At 35.4% G+C, this 27,425-nt stretch overlaps 1 pseudogene; it reads left to right on the top strand.

Moving 5' to 3' along the window:
* The first annotated feature begins 2,952 nt into the window (after nucleotides 1-2,952).
* LOC112428301 (U6 spliceosomal RNA) lies at nucleotides 2,953-3,065 on the top strand (annotated as a pseudogene).
* Nucleotides 3,066-27,425: the final 24,360 nt, after the last annotated feature.

Genomic DNA, 27,425 nt, shown 5'->3' with positions numbered 1-27,425 from the left:
GTACTAGAGCCTTTTGTTCTTAGAAGGCTTAGAAGACAATTCAAACAACAAATTCTGATTTCATCAACTACATGATCTATTTCCTGAAATGTTTCAGACTCATTTACTCACTACTCACTGTGTGCCAGGTAGTGTTCTAGATGAAGGATACACAGCAGTGAGTAGTACAACGTCCTTTCATTCACAAAGCTTTCTTTCTAGTGAATAATAAAAAAAATAAAAAGTAAACAGTTAATTAAAAATAGAACTTCAGGTAGCTATAAGTGCTATGAAGGAAAATTAAGCCATGTAAAAGAGTAGAGATTATTAAAGGGAATTATTTGAAACAGGGTGATCTATTACTTAGGAACTGACATTCAAACTGGGGCATTAATGATGTAAAATAACAAGCCCTGTGAAGATCTGGGGGATGAATGTTTCACATAGAATGTAAAGGCTTTGAGACCAGAACAAGTTTGGCATATTCAAAAATTTTAAATACAGCCAATGTGTCTGGAGTAAAGTAACATGGGAGAGAGTGGTGGGGGAAACAGGCAGTAGCCCAGTACCCAAGAGAAGTAGATACTTAAAGGCCATGATAAGGAGTGTGAATTTTATTCTAGCCATGAGGAAAGCAATCAAAACGTACCTTACAATTTTGCCTAAAGTGTACCTTACAATCAGACTAAACTGAAGGGTGGGATGGGGTAGCAGAAAGAAAGCAAGAAAACCACATAAGAAGTTATCACAGAAATCTGAGCAAGAGATGATTATGGATTATGGTACCTTAGACTAAAATGGCAACAGTGGAGGTGGTAAGAAGTAGAGGGATTCAGGATATATTTTGAAGATAGAGCTTTGCAGTCTGTAGAGGAATCAGATGAGAGAGTAAATAGTAAGCCTTTAACTAAATGGCAGAAGACAGAAGAGGGAGCAAATTGAAAATGAAATAAAAAGCTTCAGTTTGACCAGGTTAAATTTGAGATGACCATTAAACATCCAAGTGTAGACAGAGTGAGGCTCACAGGAAGTCTGGAATGAAGATAAACATATATTTTGTTATCATAAGCTTATAGATACCATTTCAAGCCATGTAACTGGATGGTATCGCTGTAAGAGTGAGTTTAGACAGATAAAAGGCCTAAGGATTGCTTTGGGGTACTCCAGAAAGTAGAGGCCAGGAAGAGGAAAAAGAGGCATCAAAGAAGACAGAAAAGGAGTGACCTGTGTTACAGGAGAATAACCAGAAACTACCATAAACAACAAAAACAGAGATTTGAAAAAGAAGGGAGTAATGAGCTGTAAAAAATGCCACCAAACTTTGAGTAAAATAAGAACTGAGAATTGGTTATTTGATTTGGCTGGATGAAAGTCACTGGCCACCTTGACCATAGAGTTCCATTTGATTGGAGGACAAAGTGGGAAATGGTGGTGAATAAAATGGAGTCAGCAAGTATAGATAACTCTATTGATGAGTTACAAAGGAGAGCAGAGAAATGGGGTGTTAGTTGGAGGATTCTATTTAGATAAAGGCTTTGTTTACATTGGGAGCAACCATAGCATGTTTGTGTACCATTAAGAACAATTATAATAGAAAAGGAAAAGGATGATGTGTAAGAGAGTATATAATTGCAGGGACCAAGGCTTTGAGGAAGAGATGGAATCCAATTCCCAAGTCAAGGCACTGGCCTTAGGAGCAGGGACATGCCATTCAGTGTAATTGCAGGGAAGGCAGAGATGATAGGTGGTAGATTTGGTTGTGGGAGGAATAGGTTCTCTTTTGATGGTTTCTAATTTCTCAATGAAATAAGACATTAAGTTATCAACTAAGACTGAGTAATACCAAGGATGTTTAAGATTTGTAGTAAAAATTTTAAATGAGACCAGTCAGTGTGATTGTATGTTTTCCTTAACCACATTTAGCTGTTCACGTAAGGATGAGAGTAGGTGAGATGTTGGATTTATCAGCTTTAGGGTTAACAGCACATATAAGGGAAAGAGGCACAAGGGGATATACATCAGGTTAATTATAGTGATGGACCATGGGATTCATTATTGGTGACATAAGAAATGATGATATGAGGAAGGAAATATGAAGTTGAATCAGTTGATGGGTAGGTACAATGTGGCTGAAGAATTGTTGGCAAATGAATTCTGAACTTTGAGTGAGCTAGAAACACTTTTAAATGGGATTCTTAAATCTAGATTTTGGATGTGGTGTGGTGGGTATCTGAGAACGGATAGAGGAAAAGATGAGTGGAAGTAAGGAGGTAAAAGAATCAGGCAGATGCTGAAGTCACCAAGAATGTTGAGAAGTGTGATGGTGGAGAAGAATAGGATCGATCAAATGCTGACTACATAAATTGCTCAACCAGGAGATTGAACAAATGACCACAACAAAGGAGACACAGCAGGTACCATAATCTATTGGCATCTGATTCAAAGGATTTGGTTTTTGAGAGAAGAAGGAGGAGAAAGGGCCTGAACAGGGCAGTGAGGCAGAAGGAAGGCATCTATCCCACATAAATATCCTGAAGATATGTGAGAAGAGGCAGCCACCACTTTTAACAGAGCAGAACGAGAAGCAGGGTGCTAAGGGATAAGCAGGTTTGGGTTAGAACAAGAAGTTGAAAGGAACATTTTTGACATGAGATTAATAATAGAGGAGTTTTTTTTTTTTTTTTCTAATGACAGACCATAAGTTCCAGAGAATATAGGAAAAGGATTTGGGAGAATAAGAAGAGATGAGAAACTGGGTCAGATTTGGAGATGTACCGAACCACAGAGGGATAAGCACACAGGTCTGATGATGACCTTAGAGCTGCACTGTCCAATATGATAGTCACTAGCAAATATGTGCCTATTGAGCCCTTTAAATGTATCTGACCCAAATTAAGAGGTACTCTAAAACATATATTGGATTTTGAAGGCAGTACAAAAAAGAATGTAAAGTTTCTTATTAATAATTTGTCAGTGCTTGCTTCAGCAGCACATATGCTAAAATTGGAAGAACACAGAGATTCATATGATTAGCATGGCCCCTGTGCAAGGATGACACACAAATTTGTGAAGAATTCCATATTTTTTGCTATTATTAAAAAGTCAAAAAATAACAGATGCTGGCAAGGTTGTGGAGAAAAAGGAATACTTTTACACTGTTGGTAGGAGTGTAAATTAGTTCAACCATTGTGGAAGACAGTGTGGTGATTCTTCGAAGACCTAAAGACTACTGTTTGATCCAGCAATCCCATTACTGGGTATATACCCAAAGGATTATAAATTGTTCTATTATAAAGACTCATGAACGTGTATGTTCATTGCAGCACTATTCACAGTAGCAAACACAAGGAATCAACCCAAATGCCCATCAATGATAGAATGGATAAAGAAAATGTGGTACATAGACACCTGGAATATTCTGCAGTCACAAAAAAGAATGACACCAGGTCCTTTGCAGGGTTGTGGATGGAGCTGGAGGCCATTATCCCTAGCAAACTAACGCACAGAAAATCAAAATATCACATGTTCTCACATATACGTGGGCGCTAAATGATGACAACACACAGACACATAGAGGGGAACAACACACACTGGGACCTACTGGACGGTAGAGGGTGGGAGGAGGGAGAGAAGCAGGAAAAATAACTAATGGGTGCTAGGCTTAATACCTGGGTGATGAAATCATCTGTACAACCAACCTCCGTGACACAAGTTGACCTACGTAACAAACCTGCATATCCGGTACATGTACCCTTGAACTTAAAATAGAAGTTAAAAAATAAATAATTTTTACATTAATTTTTTAATGTTTTTGATATTTTCACTTAAAGAAATGTTACTAAAATTGATTTCACTTTTTAAAAACTATTTTAAATGTGGCTACTAGAAAATTTTAAATTATATTTCTACTGCACAGTGCTGCCTTAGAAGCTTTTATTTCTGGTGGTGACCTAACAGGGATGTTTAGCAAGTTTGGGATTAGACCTGATAGATTTTTAGAGGAGGGTAGGCCATCAATTCCAGTTATGGTCATCTTCTTTGGAGTGATCTTTTCAATCCTTGCTTTTTCAGTATGGTTCTTAGACTAGTAGCATTGGGAGCTTCTTAAGTATGCAAAATCTCAGGTTCTGTCCTTTATCTACAGAACCAGAATCTGCATTTTAACAAGATTCCCAGGTGAGTACTATGCACATTAAACATTGAGAAACATTGCTTGGGGCATTTTCAAGTGGTAAGGCTGATGAAGATGAGGCCAGGGAAGGGAAAGGGTACCAGAAACACCTTGCTGGGTGAGAAGTGGTCTTACCAGTGGGTAATTTCCAGTCCATAGGAGAAGCATTCAAATCTGGGAGAGCAATGAAGTGTTCAGAGCTGTACTCTCTAATATGGTAGCCATTGGCCACATGTGGCTACTTAACACTGGAAATGTGGCTGGTGTGACTTGAGATGTGCTGTAAGTGTAAGATGCACATCAGGTTTTAAAGACTTACTATGAATAAGAGAAAGTAAAATATCTCATTAATAAATTTATAATGTTGACAACATGTTGATATAATATTTGGAATATATTGAGTTAAACAAAATATATTGTTAAAATGAATTTCACCTTTTTTTAAAGGTAGCTTTTAGAAAATTTAAAATTTGTATGTGGCTTCCATTACATTTCTATTCGAGAGCACTTCTCTAGACCATACTGGAAGAGTCACGCCTCCAAGACTCTCCCATACAGACATACTGTGTAGCAGGGGTTCACAAACAATGGCCACTACCTATTTGTTTAAATAAAGTTATATTGGAACACAGCCAGGTTTATTATTTCACATCGTCTATGACTACTTTCATGCTATAACAACAGAGTTGAGTAGCTGTGACACAGAATGTATGCTCACAAAGCCTAAAATTGTTATTATCTAGCTTTTTACAGAGAAAGTTTGCTGAACCTTGCCATAGAGGGAAGATGAAGAGGCCCCATTGTTTTCTAATTCAGGATGGTTCAGGATTCACTTTCAGATTGCATACAAAGCCTTTGTTTACAGAAATGTGTGACTATATCTAGAAAAATATTCTCATAGTAGTTGAAAATCAGAATTAGAATCTTTACCTTTTATAATTGTGTATTTAATTGCGCTATTCTTTTATATTATTGAAAGCATAATTCTGTTCCCACTTTAAAATGCTTTTAATAGGGAATACGCTTCAGAATCTATGAGGCTTCATTTAGTAGTTTGGATTCTAATTGCAGCCAGATACTATTAAGTTTTCAATCATTTTAACTGATTTATTTTTCTTTCTTTTTTTCTTTTTTTTTTTTTTTTTTTGAGACGGAGTCTCGCTCTGTCACCCAGCTGGAGTGCAGTGGCGCGATCTCGGCTCATTGCAAGCTCTGCCTCCCGGGTCCACGCCATTCTCCTGCCTCAGCCTCCCGAGTAGCTGGGACTACAGGCACCTGACACCACGCCGGGCTAATTTTTTGTATTTTTAGTAGAGACGGGGTTTCACCGTGTTAGCCAGGATGGTCACCATCTCCTGACCTCATGATCTGCCCGCCTCGGCCTCCCAAAGTGCTGGGATTACAGGCCCGAGCCACCACGCCCAGCTATTTTTCTTTTATTCTCCTATTGCACATTGAGTAATTACTTAATAATATGGTACCAAATGCTAAGATGCATACCAACTTTGAATATGATGAAACAGATTCAAGTTAATTTTTTGACTAGTAATTATGTGCCCCTTTATAATGTGGAAAGGAATAAACTTATTAAGATTATTATTGCTTATCATGATTGTTCTTCCATCTCTATTTCTGCTATACTTCTCTAGCTCAGGCCTTTAGTAACTCCTGTGTTTTATACCAACATACTCCCCAGATGGGTTTCCCTTTCTTAAATTTATTTTCCTCTGTAACCAATTCTCCTCGCCATTTCTACGCTAGTATTTTTAAAACACTACTTTAATATTCAAAATTCTCTGATAAAAAATTCTCAAGACCTACAGAATTTTAAAACCCTTCTGCCAAGTTCATAAACTGACCTTAGACAATCTTGTAATCTTATTTCCCATTAATAATCTCCATTCTTCTGCATCTCCATTCTGCCATAGATACAGATCTTAATTTCTCAAACTGGTTCTCTCTTTCACTTTCTTCCAGAATAGATTTTGTTAAGGTTATTGTCTTTAGTCTAGACTGTAACAATCACTTATAACAAATCTCACAGTTATCTCTATTCTCTCACTGCTTCAATGCAGAAACCATACAGCTGCTGTAGAATTTTCCTAAATCATAAACCTAGCTAGGTCATTACTCTGCCTAAAGTTTTTCAACAGTAACTCATTGCCCTACACTTATGTTTCTCAATCTTTCTCTTTTTTTTTGTAGATCTCTGAGATTCTGAGGTCAGCCATAAAATGCATATAAGAATGAATGCACATAGTTTTTACATCTAGGTTGTAAAAAGTCACGGGTGGCCTTTGCCCTGTGGTAACGAGAAAACAAACAAAATAAAAATCATACTAATGTAGGGTACTCTTAAAGACTGGTGGGTGCAAAGTAGTTTTGATGAACTCATTTCTAGAAAAAGGAACCCTTCGAAGGTAAGCAGAAAGAAAAATCCTATAAAAGATGAAAAGATTTTTTGGAGTCAAAAGGTAATCAGTCAAGCTAATAGCAATAGTGAGGGCTGACGGGGGCAGACTGAAAGTCTGGAGGAGCCCCATACATACCAATAATTTAGTTGGCATAATAATCCTTTCTCTACCCCAAATTTTGCTGAGAAAGCAACAGTTAAAGCAGGCTTAAAAGAGTGAAGAATTTCAATAATCTTTTACACTCTTAGGGTGCCTGGAACCTAGTGCCATAGAGCTCTAGTGAAGCTAAATACAAAGAATGGAAAATAGGTGAAATTACAGGCCAACCTCCTCTAAGCTCAAATACTGATAAAATAAGAGGGATTAGCTTCTCAGTGGAGGCAGCCTGGGAGATGAAGGACTGAGCTATCAGAGGTGAGATTAATTTTTATTAAGGCTGTAGCTCACTCACAGATTAACTTGACCCCTCAAAAAGTTTAAGTTCTGTCACCTCTCATTTTAGATGCCAGACGTAAGAAACAGTTTACCCTTTTGGGGGAAAACTGAAACAAAACAAAGCAAAGCATGCTTAAGTCTCCCCATGCTTTGTCTATACACAATGTTTGGCATATAAGAAAATATCATGACTCATGTAAAGAAGCAAGAAAACGTGATGCACAATCAAGAGAAAAAAGCATTCACAAACAGACTGATGCCTCAGATAGTATAATAAGCGAATCAGCACTTTGAAGTCAATATAAATATGTTCAAAAGTTTGGAGCACAAAATGGGCAGAATTTATGAACAGAAAGGTAATTTCAACAGAGAAACTGAAATTTCAAAAAGAATCAAATGAAAATTCTAGAACTAAAAATAAAATATCTGATATAAAAAACATATTGGATGTATTTAACAGCAGACTGGACACTGCAGGAGAAAGAATGAGGGAATTTGAAGATAGGCCAAGATAAATTATCCAAACCGAGGCAAATAAAAAATAAAAAAAATAAAAACAGCCACAATGAACAAAGCAACATATGTAATTGAAGTCCCAGAAAGGAAACAATGACAAGAAATATGGTTGATTCCTTGAGAAACAATGAAAACCAGGAAAAGATGGAATTATATTTTTTAAGTGCTAACAGAAGAAAATTGTCAATTTAGAATTTGATAGCCAGTGAAAAGAGCTTTCAAAATGGAGGCAAAATAAAAATATTTTCAGATCAACAAAAGCTGAGACAATCTATTAAGAGCAAACCTACAGTATAAGAAATGCTAAAAGAAGTTTTTCAGCTTGAAAGAAAATGATACTAAATAGAAACTCCAACCTATAGGAAGGAATGAAGAGCACTGAAAATGGTAAAAATAAATAAATAAAATAAAAAGCAGGTAAATAGAAAAGAATGCTTTTTTCTACTTCCTTTAATAGAAAAATGATTTTTGAAAGCAAAAATAATACTTTCACGTATAGTTTTAAAGTACAGTAAAATATGTAACAAAATAGCACCAGGTATAGAAGGGGATAAATAAAATTATAACATTAAAGCTTATTTATTTATTTATTTTTAGACGGAGTCTCGCTCTGTTGCCAGGCTGGAGCACAGTGGCACGATCTCGGCTCACTGCAATCTCTGCTTCCCGGGTTCAAGCGATTCCCCTGCCTCAGTCTCCAGAGTAGCTGGGACTACAGGCGTGCACCACTACGCCTGGCTAATTCTTTTGTATTTTAGTAGAGATGGGTTTTACCATGTTGGCCAGGATGGTGTCAATCTCCTGACCTCATGATCAGCCCACCTCGGCCTCCTAAAGTGCTGGGATTACAGACGTGAGCCACCATGCCCGGCCAACATTAAAGCTTTTAAATTTACATGTGAATTAGTATAATAACTCAAGATCAACTTTGATGAGTTAATAATGCATATTATAGTCCACACATATCCAGTAAGTAACACACTTAAAAAAAAACAAACATGTGGATCAACGAAAAAATCCAAAGGGAAATTAGGAATTATTTTGAACTGGATAAAAAGGAAAGAATAACTTATCTAAACTTGTGGAATATCTCTAAAGTAGTACTTAGGAGAAAATTTATAGCATAAAATGTTTATATTAGAAAAAAATAAAGGTCTTAAACTAAGGACCTCAGACTCCTTAAGAAAAAAGAAAAAAAGTAGCAAATATGACCCAATATGAACAGAAGAGCTGACAGCAATCAGAGCAGAATTCAATGAAGTAGGAGAAAAGAAAAACAATAGAGAAAATGAAAAGTCCAAACGCCAGTTAGTTGAAGAGATCAATAAACTTGATGAATGTATACCTAGGCTAACCAGGAAGAAAAGAGAGAAAACACAAACTACCAAAATCAGTAATGTAAAAGGGAACATCACTACACATTCCACATAAAAAGACTAGTAAGGGGATATAATTTTTAAAAACTTTATAGTCATAAATGCAACAATTGAAGTCAAATGTAAAAATTCCTGAAAAAAACACAAACTAGCAAAATTCCCTCAAGAAGAAATACAGAACTCAAAAGCCCTATTGAAGAGATCACATTTGATTTGAATGTCTTCCCCAAAGAAAACTCTAGGTTCAAATTACTTCACTGGAGAATTTTATCAAACATTTAAGTAAGCAATACTAATTCTACATAAACTTTTCAGAAAATTGAAGAGGAGAGACCACTTCCAAACTCACTCTATGAAATGAGGATTACCTTGGAAATTACAAGGATTACAAACCTGAGAAGGACATTAGAAGAAAAGAAAACTACTAACCAGTATTCCTCATGGATGTAGATGTAAATATTCAAAACAAAATTTAATCAAATTGCATCTAATAATAAATAAAAAGATGACACAAATTACCTACTGGGTCTATAGTAGAAATGCAAGGTTTGGTGCAACCAGCATTGGAGTATGTAAATACAAATGCTTGTCAACTTATGATGGGGTTGTGTGCTGATAAAGTTCAACATAAGTTGAAAATAAGGCAAGTTGAAAATGCATCTAACTAACCAAGCATCATAGCTTAGCCTAGCCTATCTTAAATGTGCTCAGAACACTTACATTAGGCTGTATTATGCAAAAACATCTAACACAAAGCCTATTTTATAATAAAGTATTGAATATCTCATGTAACTTACTAAATACTGTACAAAACGTAAAAAACAGATTGGTTTTTTACTTAGGCACTCACAGTATGGTTTCTACTGAATCACTTTTACCCAATCATAAAGTCAAAAAATTGTAAGTTAAGCCATCTTAGATCAAGGACTGTTTATATATAAAGCAAATATATAAAGAGAGAAAGAGACAAGGTTACCACAATAGTAGGGGACTTAGCCCACTTTCAATAATATATAGAACAGAAAATCAATAAGGAAACAGCTGATGTGAATAACACTATAGACCAAAAGGACCTTATAAACATTTACAGAACATTTCATCCAGGATCAACAGAATACACATTCTTCTCAAGTGCACATTGACCACTCTCTAAGAAGGTCATGTGTTGGGCTACAAGTCTTAAAAATTTTAAGATTGAAATCATATGAAGTTTCTTTTCCAGCCCCAATGGTATGACTGGAAATCAAAAACAGGAGTAACATGGAAATATTTACAAATATGTGGAAATTAAACCACACACTCACGATCAAAGGGTCAAAGAAAAAATCAAAAGGGAAATCAAAAAGTATGTTGAGACAAACAAAAATGAAACCCAACTATCAAAACTTATGGTATGCAGCAAAAACAGTTTTGAGAGGTAAGCTTATTATGATAAATGCCTACATTAAGAAAAATGAAAGATCACAATAAACAACCTATGGTTATACCCAAGAAACTAGAAAAGAAAACAAATTAGGTCTAAAGTCAGCAGAAGCAAGGAAATAACAAAGATAACAGAAGAAATAAATGAAAGAGACCAGAAAAACAATAGAATAAAAGATCAATAAAACCAAGAGCTGTTTTCTGAAACAATAATGAAATAATTTTTTTTCTGCTTATAGCAAGCTTTATGCACAACTGTCAAAAGCTGGAAGCAACCAAGACGTCTTTCAATGTGTGAATAGACACAGAAACTATGGTACATTTACAATATGGAATATTACTCAGCAACAAAAAGAAATGAGTTATTAAAGTACAAAAATACATGGAAGAGCTTTAAAAACACATTGTCAAGTGAAAGAAATCAGTCTTAAAAGCCTACATATATATGACTCCAATTTACATGTAGTAAAATTCACATATCTTAAATGTAGAGTATACATCTATTACTTAACACAGTAATCAAGATTTAGAACATCTCCATTCCCTGCTACCCCAAACTTTCTTTAACTCCTTTTCAGGCAATAGTCTCCCTCAGAGCACCTGTTGTTGTATCACCAGAGATTAATTTTGCCTGTTCTTGAACCTCATATGAATAGAATCATTACTATTAATTTTTGTGTATGTTGACTCTGTAAGTGTATACTTTGTTAACTTTAATAAGTGTACACTTTCTTATTAGTTCTAATTGTTTAGGAAGTTCAGGAAAACAATGACGTTCCCAAAATTAATACTTTTGTCTTCTTTCATACATTTTAACTCTTATTTTTGGTTTATATCCCATTGCATTGATTTGAATTGAAAACTGATAAGCCTTTAGAAGAGTAACTAAAGAAGAGAGAAGATTCAAAATTATGAATGAAAGAAGAGACATTACTACTGATACCACAGAAATATGAAGGATCTAAGAAAGTACTATGAACAATTACAGAAGGAATTAAAATAAAAACTTATGAGACCATTTTGCAGACCTCTATACAAATAAATTTCAAAATTTAGATGAAATGAATAATTACTTAGATACACATAGTAGAATTAGCTAAAACAGACCAATATTCATAGAAGAAATAGTATGTTTTTAAGGAACTACCCCACAAAAAATCACCAAGCTCACATGTTTTCACGTAGGAATTCTACAAATCCTTTAAAGACCTTTAAATATTTATAAGATCCCAGTGGTCTGTAAATTATTCCAAGGCACTGAAAAGGAAGGAAACTTTCTAATTCCTTTTATCTAAGCCAGACAAACACAGGTTGAGTATCCCTTATCCAAAATGCTTAGGACCAGAAGTGTTTCAGGTTTGTTTTTTTTCAGGTTTTGTAATGTTTGAATATACACAATAAGATATCTTGGGGATGGAACCCAAGTCTAAACATAAAATTCATTTATGTTTTATATACACCTAATACACATAGCCTGAAGGTAATTTTATATAACACTTTAAATAACTTTATGTATGAAACAAAGTTTTCACTGCACTTTGACTGTGATCTGTCACATGAAGTAAGTGTGGAGATTTCTTCTCGTGACATCATGTTAGTACTCAAAAAAGTCAAGACTTTGGAGCATTTCAGATTCTGGACTTTTGAATTAGAGATGCTTAAACTGTGTAGTACAAAAAGAGAGAAAAGTGGTCCAGTGTCCATATCCAATGAATACTGATGCAAAAATTTGAAACTATACATTAGCAAACCAAAACTAACACCACATTAACCACATTAAGAAAAGAATACTCCATGATCAAATGGGATTTATTACAGAAATGCAAGGCTGATTCAATAAAAAGAAATCCATTAATACCATATGCCATATTTGCAAGTAAAAGATCATATGATTACCTCCAGAGATTGTGGAAGCTTTGACAAAATTCAACATCGATTCATTAGAAAAACACTCAAGAATATAGAGAATATATTCTTGAATATAGAATATATTGTAACCATGATAAAACTTATATACCTAATCTAAAAGTCATTATTTTATGATGGGAAAATACTAGAGACATTTTCACTAAGATGAGAACAAAGTAAGAAGACCACTACCTTTATTATATTAAACATTGTACTAGAGGTATTAGCTAATGCAATTAGACAAGAAAAGTCAATTAGAGGCATAGGAATAAATAAAGAAGTAAGACTATTTCTATATGCAAATAATGATAGTATATACCTGGGTAATCTCGGAAAAAATAAATAATAAAACTAAATCAAACAATAAAAGAGTTCAGTGAGGTAACAAGATTTAAAGTTAGCAGAGAAAATCAATAGCCCTTATATACAAATAATAAACAGAAGACATAATAGTAGAGAAAGCCTCATTTACAGTATCAATAAAGAATACTAAATGCTTATAAGTAAGTTTAACAATAAATGTGCAAAACTTCATAGAAAAAAATGTTAAAACACTCCCCCAAAGACTCCAAAGGAGACTTTTGGGAAAAAGTAGAACAAATGGAAATATATCACTTATTCTTGGATAGGGCAACTCAGCATTACAGAAATGCCATTTCTCCCTAGGTCGATTTATAAATTAAATGTAATCCCAGTAAGATATCAGCAAGCAATTTTATGGAATTAGATAAGTTGATACTAAATTTCATATGCAAAAACAAACATGCAAGAATAGTCCTGGAAACAATGAAATGGAAAATGTATGGGAGGCCACTATTCCTATCAGATATTATAATCTACTGCAAATCTGTCAACTTCCATGGGTTTTTATGTAAATTTCATTGAATTTATTGGTTAATTTTGGAAGAAATTAAATCTTTACAATATTAAGCATTTCCATTTGTGAACATGGTATATGCCACTGCATTCCTAAAGTATAATATAGCTATTATACTAATATACAATATAATATAGCTATTATATTATAATAATTATGCTAAAGTGTTTTTAAAAATGCTTTTTTGTTGGCCAGGCATGGTGGCTAATGCCTGTAATCCCAGCACTTTGGGAGGCCAAGGTAGGTGGATCACTTGAGGTCAGGAGTTTGAGACCAGCCTGGCCAACATGGCGAAACCTGTCTCTACTAAAAATGGAAAAATTAGCCGGGCATGGTGGTGTGCATCTGTAATCCCAGCTACTCAGGAGGCTGAGGTAGGAGAATAGCTTGAATTGAAGAGGCGGTTGTAGTGAGCTGAGATCACTCCACTGCACACCAGCCTAGGCAACAGAGCAAGATTCCACCTTCTTATTATTGTCTCATATAGTTAAAAATTATTTAGATTTACCTATATGTTTGTCATTTTCTTTGCTCAGCATTGCTCCTTCCCTTATCCGCCTTGCTTCTGAGTTCTTTTTCTGAAGAACATTATTTTTTTTCCAGTGAAAGTACATAAAACTCTCAGTTTTGTCTGGAAATACAATGTTTAAAATCCTCCCACTTGAATAATTTAGTATAGAATCTCAGGTTGACAGTTTTAATTCTTTTCCTCATTGGAAAACAAATTTCCTCAATGGAGCCACTACTCCATTGCCCTCTCACTTCTGTTGTTGCTATTGAGAAATCTGCTGTAAATCTTATTATTCCTTTTTCACTAATGTCTTTTTAAATTCTCTGGTCACTTAAAAAGTTTTCTTTTTGTCTTTGCTATTCTGAAGTTTCACTATAAGGTATCTTGGAGTAGGTTATTACACTCAGGTTTTGTTATGTAACCTAAATCTGAAGACTCACAGCTTTCATCTGTTCTGAAAAATTGTCATTCTCTTTCTATTAGCTCTCTCTATTTGTTCTAATATATCTCTAGATAACTTTTATTGGCTGTTTGAGGAGCTTAATTCTGCTATTATGTTTAGTAATTGCCATTTATTATGGATTGTTTCTTTTAGTGTTATAAAATATTGACTAAAGAGCTAATCCTCAATGGGTTTTATCTGTAAAATGTCCTTCCAAAGAATTTTGTATTAGTTCTTTCAAGGGGTTGTAATGTTCCATGACAACTTCTTATGTTATTTTTTGGCCTACAGAATTACCCGAACCATGCAGGTCCTATAAATAATACGTTCCCCAAACTCATATATAGCTGATCATTATTACTCTCAATTTAAAGAAAAAACCATCTTTTTTAAACACTGAAAGACTGACAAGCTTCCTTGTCATTTCCCTGTGTAGTCAAGGATTTAAAGGTGCTGGTTTTATAAGGAGGGAGTGAAAAGCAAGTGGTAGCTCAGTTCTTGGCCTATGTGAGCTCAAGGTCTCATTCTCTGTTCACTCACGGGTGTTAAATCAAGCTTCCAGATTTCCAAGACTAATAATCTCTGTCTCTTATCAGGTCCAACATCTCGGGTGAGCCACAGACTTGGTACACGTGTTTATCACTCTGATTATAAGTTTCTAGGTCATTTCTGACCCCTGTATATATATTTTTTTCATTTTTCTAGAAGGTCAGCCATATATTCCAAAGGAAATATATTCTATGTTATATGTACCATTTCTAGGTCATTATAGCAGGTTGTCTTTTAGGTGAGCTAGTCTATCCCACTATCAGAAGCCCCGTCAGCCTATGCTTGATTTTTTAACTACGTCTACTTCCAAACCCACATTCTCTGCTCTAGTCAGACTTTTCTTCTATCTAGCCCATTAATACATCATACTCTTTAATACTTTTATGCTTTTGCTCATGCTATTTTCTGAGTTATCATACCCACCCTCTCCATTGCCTGCCCAATTCTAGCCTTTAAGAGTCAGCTTAACCTGTATTTCCTCCATGGTTCCTGTATCTCTGGTCACTGTCAACTTCCTTCTCCCCCAACTTCTCCTAGAGTTACAGTCTGCACTTAATCCTGAGTTACATGTAGTCTTCTGTTATTTGCTTTTGTTTCTTGGCTCTTATTTCACACACACAATTTCAGGAAACTGAATCTGAAGAAACCTTGTGCTGCTTAAAGCATCAAAGAGTCTGGTATTTAATGTCTGTTATCATTCCTTTAACATGCTGACTGTAATCAACAGCAATTTAGAAAATTTATAATTTGTGCAGACCTCTGCTTTGACAATATATAAAGATTTTTTTCTGTTTTATTCATGAAAGAAAAGTTATGTTGCCCCCAAGCACCAGAACATTCCTTGTGTAATCCACTCTGAGACCTGCAGTGGGACTCATTCCCAGGGTATTAATCAGCTTTGGAACAGGCAGTACTCATGCCAGATACAGACTGGCAGGAAGCTGATGAGGCAGCACAATGAATGATCTACCATAAAGGCCATAGGCAAGAGGTAGCCATTAGTCCAGAGCTCGGTAATGCACTCTTCAAGTACATTACCCACCAATCCATCAGGCAACCTGCTACAGGACCGAGAGATTCCATCACTTTTAAATCTGTAATGCGATGGCTGCCAGCCTGCTCTACATGCCCTAGGTTACAAGGGCACAGTAGTGTGGAAGGAAGGCAATTCATTTGGTGTCATAGCCAGTATTTTTTCTATTCTTTCTTCTGTGTGTACTTAAGAAATGGGCCTTCCATTATCCATAGATTAATAGTGGAGCAAATGCTCTGGTGTCTCTATTAGCATTAACTACTGACAGATATTTTTCTAGTGTCTAATTGGCAGAATTTTCATTAGCTAAAACAAAAAAATACTTGTATAGGAAAATAGATCTTATTTTTTAATTCTAAAATATGGGTACATAAATTTCTGCTAAAAGAGACTATCAAAATGAACTCAACTTAGTAAATAAAAATAAAGCCACAGAAACATAAATATGCCAAAACTTAGTTATAATCAAGAGTGGCACTTTTATTTTTATTTTTATTTTTGAGACGGCCTCTTGTTGCCCAGGCTGGAATGCAATGGTGCAATCTTGGCTCACTGCAACCTCCAGCTCCGGAGTTCAAGCAATTCTCCTGCCTCAGCCTCCTGAGTAGCTGGGATTACAGGCATGCGCCACCACGCCCAGCTAATTTTATACTTTTAGTAGAGATGGAGTTTATCCATGTTGGTCAGGCCAGTCTCGAACTCCCGACCTCAGGTGTTCGAGGTCTTTCCAGATTGCTGTGATTACAGGCATGAGCCACTGCGCCTGGCCTTTTTTTTCTATTCAGGTAGCATTTACCAAATTTGGAGGATTTCTGTGCATATGCCATAATTATAACTGCAAGTGAAGGTTTAGGCAAAGAAAGTGATTATGTTAACTACAATAAATTTTTTCCATTTGTAATAAACAAAGATATGCAATTAAACAAACTATAGCCATATATAAAAAGAGAGGCTGTATGTTTAACTTGATTATGGTAGGCTTATTATTTATCCTGATATTACACTGTTCCCACTTTTTTCGTGTTACAATATCTTTTATGACTATATTTGATTATAATTTTTGAACGTTCTCGCTTGATAACATGTGTCGGCAAATCTGTTGGTGTACTCACTTTTCCAAGTAGCTTATAAGATCCAAAGATGTGAGACGCACTGATCCAGAACATTCAGTGAGTATAGTGAGGGGAAGGAAAGGTATTGCCTCTACAGCAGTTATGTTTTGATGGCCTCTTGAGAACCGAAGCCTGTGTGAGTTCCCTGTGGCGATAAGCAGATGGGGAAGGAGAGAATTAGGAATGAGGAATTCTTGCTCACGAAAGGTATGAGGATCACCTGCTCTCTGTCCCTCCTGGCAGAGGTGACTATACTGTCACACGATGTCCTATATCAGTGCTTTCTCAGCCTATGCATGAAAATCAGCAGCAAATATTTAAATACACATAGGTCATAATAATGGTTAATATTAACTTAACAGGTACTAAGTGGTTTTTAGGTTTTTTACTTATGGTAACTGATTCAATCTTTACAATAGCCCTTCAAGGTTGTTATGCCTTTTTAGAGATGAGAAAGCTCAGAGGATTTAAGCAACTTATAAAATCACGAGTATGAATTTGAGTCCAGGTAGTCTGGCCTCAGAGCATGTACTCTTTCTTAACCACTACTTTATACTGTCTCCCATATCTAGATTGCTGTGTTCAGTAGGCCTGGCATAAGGCTCAGGAATCTGTGGTTTTTAAAAGCTCTATACGTAGCTCTAGTGCATAGCCACGGTTAAGGACCACACGTGTAGTGTTAGTTGCCTAGCCTTTTCTTCCTAGAGCATGGCTCCCTGGAATTGGGCTTATACTCTCATTTTATGCCACAGGAAATCCCTTAGTATAATCCCACTGTCACGGACAACATTCTTTCAAATCATAACCTAAATTGGTATATCCTACACAGCTCAGCTCTGAGCATCATAGCTAAGCAAAAAACAGAGACTACTACAATAATGGGGGAATATTAATCACAAAAAATAAGGATTAGTTTAAGAAAACAAGGATATCAATTTTTAGAAGAAATTACTTAGGGGCAGATATGATGGCCCTATTCAAATATCTAGAAGAACAGACTATGCTAAGGTCCTTCAGTATATAATTAGGCTCTGTGTAAATTAAGAAAGAGTCTGTAATGTCTAATGGAAGAAATAATTGTTTAGAGTGAGATGTGCTCAAAGACAGAACTGGTTACTCCAGAAAATTCTGATTCCCTGTCATTAAAGGTCAGAGTGATATTTGGTGTCACTGTTGTAGAGGTTTCAAGCAATAAATGTTGGTTAGAACCCCATTTAGGGTTCACTAAAACCTCCAATGTCTTTTTTTGACTGGTTAATGTCCATGCAGTAGATGTCAGAGTTTAATATTTTTTAATATTGCCTGCAGACTATGGGCATTCATTCAATTAAGCAAGCATATTTTGAGTATATGTCCAGACACTAAATTAAAGAAACAAAGAAAGGTAAATGACACATGGCCCCATCCTTACATCTAGTGGGGTATACATATACACAATAAATTCAGGTCAAACCATATGACATTGCTGACATTCAACCATTTTTTTTTTACCTAGAAAAAAATGGTGATTTCATATGGTTCAGCATAACATAATTAATAATTGTTATCACAAAATATTTAAAAATGCTATAGGAACACAGATAAGTGAATTTAATCTATCAGAACAAGTCTATGTGCAGGATGGAATTCCTGGAAAATTTTTGAAAAGTGGACATAATATTCGAGCTGTATTAAAAGTATAAGCAAGAAAATTTCAAGTAAACATATAGGGAAGAGTTTTCCAGAGAGATGAAAGAGAATGAGGAAAAGGATGGAGAATTGGGAAGCATTTATGATTTAGGATTAAAAGGACAGAATTTCTCCCATAGTACTAATAATCTGTAACAGAGCTGACATTCTTTTTTTTTTTTTTCCTATCCTTGTGTATCCTTTATACCCTTTACTGAGAGGCTTTTAGATATGTATCAATACTGCAAAATAGTAGGAAGGCTCTAGTAGATACAAATATAGCAGTACTCTCTCCATGACCATACATTTTATGTTGACGAGGTAGAAGAATGCATATAATTGTGTAAAGGGCATATGAGGTAGTTGTTAATGGCATGAGTATCAGAGAAAAGCTGGGTGTGGGTTCCAGTGTTATCACTTACTAATAGTGGGTCATGGGTAAGTTATTTAGCCTTTCTGGCCTCAGTTTCCTCATCTATAAAATGCATATAGCCATAGTATCTTTATCTCCCATGCTAGAGCTTGTCTATTTATTTTATTAGAAAAACAAAAGTGATTATACTTTATGCTCTCATTCCTTTCTGGAGAAAATAAAACATTTAAAAATAAAAATATATTTTTTTCCTTCAAGAAAATTGTTCATCTCTTTTCAACAAAGTGGGACAAGTGAGAGTTTTCAAATAGAAAACCTTCTCCTTGAAGCTTCTGGGCTACTTAACATTAGAAAACTTGGCTCTTTCAATACCAAATGCGCTAAGCCAGTATTTATGAGGAGTCCAGGAATTTTGTTCTAGGAGGAAAAAAAATCTTGCAAACACAACTAAACATTCTGGATAAAAGATTTACAACATCCTTTTAAATATATAGCTGAGTTCACAATAAAGAAAGGAAAATCCTTAGAGGCAAAGAACTAAGCAGAAGCATGAATTCAGAGAGGTAAACAAGCTAAAGCCAGAGGCTGCCCTGAGGGCAACTGCCAATTCCCCAGAAACCTAAAGCATCTTATTTGTGTAGCTGGAATGCAAACCCCAACTTAAAATCAGGATTCTGGAAGAGATACACCTTCCCCGAAAGAGTAACCTACAAATTCTGCCCTGCAAATGGAGAAACAGTAAAAATTCTGTTCAGTCTTGGGTATGGTTGGAACAGGCAAAAAGTCTCTCTTCCTAATACTCTTAATAGGGGCACATGTAATTGATAATCCAAACAAGGATTCTCCTGACAGTAGAAGAGGACATTATTAATAATAAGGACAAAGGGCATTAACTAGGACTGTCTTGAGCAAAGCAGGATGTATGAACACTCTAATTTATAACCACAGGTTAGTTGCCAGGTTGGCATGGGGATTGAAATCAGGCCATCTATGTAGGTTAAAAAATATCCAAGCTTAGGCCGGGCGCGGTGGCTCAAGCCTGTAATCCCAGCACTTTGGGAGGCCGAGGCGGGCGGATCACAAGGTCAGGAGATCGAGACCACGGTGAAACCCCGTCTCTACTAAAAATACAAAAAATTAGCCGGGCGCGGTTGTGGGCGCCTGTAGTCCCAGCTACTCGGGAGGCTGAGGCAGGAGAATGGCGTGAACCCGGGAGGTGGAGCTTGCAGTGAGCCGAGATCGCGCCACTGCACTCCAGCCTGGGCGACAGAGCGAGACTCCGTCTCAAAAAAAAAAAAAAAAAATCCAAGCTTAGAAATTAAAGTGATCCTCAGTTCGTAGTTCTTTCTAGGCACTCAGCAGTGAAAAAAAATGCAAATCCATTCTAGGAAAATGCATCCTCAACCCTGAACTCATAGAATTTGCTCAGATTTTCAAGTTTACATGATCTTATGATAGAAAAGACAAAGAAAAGTCATAAAAAGCCCACGAGTAAACAAGATTCTATGAGCAAAAGCAAACAGAAATAACAGGGAAAAAATCTAATGAAGAAACACAGTATTTCAAATATTTGGATCACATAATTTAGAATATAAAATAAGTATGTTTAACATGTATAAAGATGCAAGGAGGGAATATAAATATGAGCCAGAAAAAAGGGACTACAAAATATAACCAGGCAGATTTTTAAATAAAGATTCAACTAAATTGCTTATGAAAAATAATTAAAATTTAAAATTCAATAGATAACTAAAACATCAGATTTGACATAGACAAAGAGAGAATTAGTGAACTAGAAGATAAAACTAAAGAAATTAGCCAGAATAAAGCATACAGAAACACAGAGATGAAAAATACGTGAAAGAAATGATAATGCATGGAGGGGACAATGAAAAAATCTAATATATTCTTAGCTTTAGAAGAAGTGATAATACAGAAAATAAGAGACAATATTCAAGGAGATAATTACTGTGAATTTTCAAGAAATTTTGGAATGCATGAGTCATTAGAATCAGGAAGCATAATAATCTCAAGCAGGATAAATATAAAGAAATCCACAATTACACCATACCTCATCAGAGTGAATCTTCAAAACACCAAACATGATGAGAAAATCTTGAGAGTAGTCAGAGAGAATGACAATTCACCATGAGAGAAACAGCATTGATATCTGATTTCTCAATGGCAACAATGAAAACTGGAAACTAGAATATAATATATTTAAATTACTGAGAGGAAATAATTTACAATCTATAATTGTATTCCCAGAAAATTATCTTTAGAGTCTGAGGTTAAAATAAACACATTTCAGATAAAAACAAAGTTTACGAGCAACAGACCCTCACTGAATAATTCTTAAGGGCTGTACCTCAGGAAGAAGGTAAATGATCCCAGAAAGAAGGTATGTGCTGCAATAAGAAATGGCAGCCAAAACCACAAACAATCAGAAAAGGAATATATTAGATATGGATATATCTAAATAAACATTGCTGTGTAAAATGATAAGACATAGGGCTTTGCTTTAGTAAAGTAGATTTTGTTATCAGGCGAACCATTCTGCAGATAACAATAATAAATTCTGGACAAATATTTTAAAAAGAGCTATTCGAAGGGACTGATTTATAGACAAAGCTAAAATTATCAAGTGTCTAAGAAACAATCACAGCAGAATCTCTTTACAGGTGTGTGTGCTGGGGCATGGGGAGGGCATGTAAATATTTCTTAGGACACAAAAAGCAATAGTTATAAAAGAAGACTTCAGGCCTGGGCATGGTGGCTTACACCTATAATCCCAGCACTTTGGGAGGCCAAGGTGGGCAGATCACTTGAGGTCAGGAGTTTGAGACCAGCCTAGCCAACATGATAAAATCTTGTCTCTACTAACAAAAATGGAATAAAATAAATTAATAATTAGCCAGGTGTGGTAGTACACGCCTGTAGTCCCAGCTACTCAGGAGGCTGAGGCAGGAGAATCACTTGAACCTGGACAGCAGAGGTTGCAGTGAGCCGAGATCACAGCACTTCACTCCAGCCTGGGTGATGGAGAAAGACTCTGTGTCAAAAAACGAAAAAACAAAAAAACAAAAACCTCATTATGGGGGGAGGGGGGAGGGATTGCATTGGGAGTTATACCTGATGTAAATGACGAGTTGATGGGTGCTGATGAGTTGATGGGTGCAGCAAACCAACATGGCACAAGTATACATATGTAACAAACCTGCACGTTATGCACATGTGCCCTAGAACTTAAAGTATAATAATAATAAAAAAGTAAAATAAAATAAAAAATAAAAATAAAAAAATAAAAAAAATAAAAAAATTAAAAAAAAATAAAAGCAACATTAATCTCCTTAAAAAAAAAAAAAACCTCATTATGATTGTGCCACTATTGCACCAGCCTGGATGATAGAGTGAGATCCTGTCTCAAAAAGAAGAAAAAGACATCATTAAAATATACAACAAAACCCACCATTGATAAGATGGAAAGGCAAGCTACAGAATCAGAGAAAAAATACTTGAAAAATATGTATCTGACAAAGGACTTGTAAAAAACACAAGTCAATGACTAAAAATAATCACTCAATTTTTAAAAAGGGCTAAAGATTTGAACTGACACATCACAAAGAAAGATATAAATGACCATTAAAAACATGAAAAAGTACTTAAAGTCATTAGTGATCAAGGAAATGCAAAATTAAATTGTAAGATACCACTACATACTCACTAGATTGGTAAAATTAAAAATACTAAATGTTGGTGTGGATTTGGAGCAATTCAAACTCTTATCCATTGCTGGTCGGTGTGTAAGATGGCACAATTATTTTGGAAAACTTTTTGATAGTTTTTTATATAGTTGGATATTCACCTGCCCTTTGTCCAGCAATTACCAGAGAAATAAAAACCTACATACAAAAGATTTGTAAAAGAATATTCACAATAGCTTTGTTCAAAACAGTCCAAAATGGAAACTCAAATATTCACAAATGGGAGAATGAATAAATTAATCATGGTATATTCATACAATGAAATATTACTCAGCAATGAAGAATAAACTACTGACGCTCAAAACAACATAAATGGATCTCACAGACATTATGCTGAGCAAAAGTAGTTGGACACAACAGAGCACATACACTATATAATTCAATTTACATAAAGTTATACAACAGGTAAAACTAATCTATTGTGAAAAATATACCAGAAAATTGTATCAGGAGGACTAAGTAAAAAAGGGTTCTCAAAAAAACCTTTCTTGAATGATGTTCAATACTTTAATAGGGACATGCATTACATGGATAGATATATTTGAAAAAAATAAACTTATCAAAATGGACATTTCGCTGTATGTGAATTTTATCTCAAAAAAGAACTATGAAATATTAAATTCTAATTAGTAGGCTTGGGTTTTTGTAATAATCTGAGTGAATAATGTCAAACTAACTTCTGTGTCTAGGCTTGAGCAAATGAATAAACACATTGAGAATAATGGAAACCAGGTTTCTTCGGTGTTAGAGACAGGAGCTACAAATATGGAAAGGGGGAAGACTAGAATTTAACCCATGATGTTGAAGTGGAATTAAAGTTATCAAGATAAACACTTTTAAAATAATGATTAAAAATATAGATATAGGTATATATAAAATATGTGTGTTTTAGAACTATAAAAACAAATTTCCTAGTTCTATCAGTTGAGGGAGCATAGATGCAATGATACACCAACATCAGTGAGCACATTTAGTACACAGATTTTGGTTTAAAAATGCCACTGTCTACTAAAAGCAATTAGGCTCCATGGAGAAAAGGCTAATTTTAGACCGGTACAGGGAAATATAAGGTAAGTCTAGAATATCTTGCTCCAGCAAATGAGGAAATGCTCAAACAATGATGGGGACATGTCAAAAGAGTATAAGAGACAGTTTAAAGGGGCTCCCACTTGAGAATTTTGGAACAGCTTAAATATCAAAATAATAATAGTAGATTAAAACCTATAGAATAAAATTGGTGTCAGTAAACTCATACTGATATAAACAAGAAAACAAACAAACATAAGGGAGAAGGGAAACAGCTTCCTTACAGTAAAATGTGAACTAACAGAAAAGGAATAGTGGTGTCATATAATACTTTAAAAAGGTTGCTAAAACTAATAGGTAAAAGTTTGATGAGAAATGTAATAGTCACATAGTCTCAAAAGTAGCTACTCATACATTATCTATTAATTAGAAAGAGAAAAGCAGTAACTTATCGAGTGGAAAGACCCTAGCAGATACCACCTTAACCAAGTGATATAACTTATCATCACCAATATTACAGCAAACCAGTATCAAGAGCCTTCTGATACAGTTGGCTGAGAAGGACATGTCATCAGTTCTGTGCTATTTCTTCCCCACATGCCTAATCAAAATCTAATTATGAGCAAACATTATGCAAGCCCAAATTTCAAGGCCAAGTAAGAAAAAGATCTGAGGAAATGTTATAGATTAAATGTGCCTACAGAGATATGGCAGCTAAATTTAATTTGGAGCAATTTGAACTATTGATTAGATCCTGGACTGAGTAGGTGGGAGGATAGCTATGAGGTCATTATTGGGACAACTGACTAAATATGAATATGGGCTAAAGCATAATAGTATTATATAATGTCAAATTTCCTGATTTGGGTAATTGTACTTTGGTTATGTAAGAGAGTGGGCCATTCTTAGAAAATATATATTGAAGTATCAGGGGTAAAGGGGCATAATGTTGCTAACTTTCCACATTACTCTTAGATGGGAGTAGGGATTGGAGGGGAGTGGGGATGGGGATGGAGAGAGAGAGAGAGGAAGAGAGGGTGTGGGGAGGGAGAAAATGACAATTTTGTAGCATTTCACCTTTTAAGGTGAAAAAGCACGCCCTGAGGATGGTAGAGCAAGACAGGAAACTTGAACCTTAACGATTTTGGACCTACCATATTGCACTGAATTGTTTACCTCTGAACTTTATCTACATGAAGAGAAATAAACTGTACTTTTGTTGAAGTTACTGTTACTCATTTGTTCATGTCTTTGTTTTTGTCAAGCACAACCAAATCTAATTTGAAATAATACATGAAGTAGTCAGAACTCTTACCTACTGCTGATGGGAGTGTGGATTAATACAGCCACTTTGAAGCACAAATTGGTATTATCCAGTAAAGCTGAAGATGCAAACATTCTATGAGCCAGAAATTCTACTCCTAGTTATATACCCTAGAGACAACTGCACATGGGCCATGGGAGACAAGAATTCTAACAAGAATTTCACAGCAGCATTTGTTTTAATAACAAAAAACAACTGAAAAAATACTATCCATGTGTGAAAATTGATAAAGGATATTCATACAATGGTATACTATTCAACAGCAAAAACAAGTGAACAAAGCTACATACTCAATGAGTGAATTTCGAACACATGAAGTTGGGTAAAAAAGGCAAATTACTAAAAAAGATGTCAGTATGATAACATGCATACTAAAATAAAAAACTATGCTGCATTTATTCTGGGGTAGAAAAGCTCTGGGGTACTAAAAATGAAAGTAATTAAAAATATTGGTGCAAGTATTGAGAAAGAAGATGTCTTTAATATCTAGACCAGGGTGCGGTGGCTCACACCTGTAATCTCAGCACTTTGGGAGGCCAAGGTGGCTGGATCACCTGAGGTCAGGAGTCCAAGACCAGCCTGACCAACATGGAGAAAGCCCATCTCTACTAAAAATACAAAAAATTAGTCGGGCGTGGTGGCACATGCCTGTAATCCCAGCTATGTGGGAGGCTGAGGCAGGAGAATCGCTTGAACCCCGGAGGCAGAGGTTATGGCAAGCTGAGATCGCTCCATTGCACTCCAGCCTGGGTTACAAGAGTAAAACTCTGTCTCAAAAAAAAAAAAAAAAATTATACTAAAAAAAAATTAAAAAATCTCCCTGGTTTTTTGGCCGGGTGCGGTGGCTCACACCTGTAATCCCAGCACTTTGTGAGGCTGAAGCGGGCAGATCACCTGAGGTCGGGAGTTCGAGACCAGTCTGACCAACATGGAGAAACCCTGTCTCTAAAAAAAGAAAAAAGAAGAATGTCTAGACTAACACTATCCAATAGAGCTTTCTACAATGACAGAAATGTTCTATTATCTGTGCTGTCAAACACGCTAGCTAAATATGGCTATTGAACACTTAAAATATGGCTGGTGCAACTGAGGAACTGAATTTTAATTTAACATTTTAATTAATTTAAATAGCCACAGGTGACTAATGGCTACTGGTTAACACAAGTCTAGAGTATACATTCTTCCACAAGTATGGTAGTTCCCCAACTCTTTTCTTATATATTTGGTATATTACTCAAAAGTTGAGTTCAAAGAATGATGACACTGCTATAATACGTCTCCTCCTATTTCCATCTATTTATTTATGCTAACAGACTTCTCAAGGCTTACATCAGCAAAACAAAAATATAAATTAAAAAAATTCATTCAGTCAATCAGTAAAATTGACATACAGGCACATGAGCTAATTGGGGAAACAAGTCTTATGCATCTCACTAATAGAGATGCATTAAAATAAGTTTTTAAAAATTTAATTGCTTTTGATAAAACAATTATATTTGTTTAATAATTACTTATAAAATTTGGGTAATTAAGTTATTTTGATCAATTGTGTAAAAAATATATGTAGTGATAATTTGATACAAAGATATTTTAATGCTTAGAGAGGAGATTCCCAAACTTAGTTCTTGAGGCCCTTAGTGTTGCAATAGGTTTTTTTTCAGGGCTTTTCTAGGGCTAAAAGAAAAGAAGTCCCAACTTAGTAGTGGTAGTTCAGGTCATGCCCAACAGATGTCGCTGTGTTTCTCTCTAAAATTCAAAATATCCGGCAGAGCCCCTGCAATGAGTTGGCTGTAATGCTCAGAGGTGTCTTGGTACACAGTTTGGGATCCAGGGAACTAGAGCCTTTGGGGCCTACAAAATGAAACAACTGGCAAATCTGGATAAATAACACATGGGAGTATCTTATATTTCCAATGTTTACAAGTAGTTTCCCAGAGTCATTTAACTAACGGAAAATATATAAAACACCTGTAAAAAGGCAGATTTAAATAATTTTAAAAAATTATAAATAATTTTTGGACAGACCAGTAGTGAATGGTACGACTGTCTAGGAGTACACAAATAAATTATGAATTTTACATGAAATGTCCTACCAAAGAAATGGATTGATATGCACATATACTTTAAACATATCAGTGCCTACAGCAGGAAAAAGATTTAATTGTTAGGTCTGTAAAAAGCTGTGTTCAGCTTAGAAAATAAGCCTCTCTTAGCCCACATCTCATCTTCCCACTATGGAGGTTGCTTATGGCCACATACTGAGGAGATTGTCTAATGTGCTATTCTTTGATGATTCACTTCGACCAGGCTAACAGAGTAGATCCACCTTGGGAAGATTTACATAAACGAAGAGAGACAAAGAAAGGTGTGGGTTGGGGGAAGTGAGGAGGAGTGGGAGAGAGGCAGAGAGATAAAGGGAGAAGAAAACGGAGGAGAGGGAGAGGGAGAAGAAAAAGTGCTCTAAGTGGGAAAGAGAAGGACAACGAATTGAAGAGAATGTTAGGAAGGGTTTAGAAAGAGGAAGA

Source organism: Macaca nemestrina, chromosome 18, assembly GCF_043159975.1.
Source record: "Macaca nemestrina isolate mMacNem1 chromosome 18, mMacNem.hap1, whole genome shotgun sequence".
In the NCBI taxonomy this organism is placed as follows: domain Eukaryota; kingdom Metazoa; phylum Chordata; class Mammalia; order Primates; family Cercopithecidae; genus Macaca; species Macaca nemestrina.
Note: the sequence above shows the minus strand (reverse complement) of the source record. Positions and strands in the feature narration are given on the sequence as shown.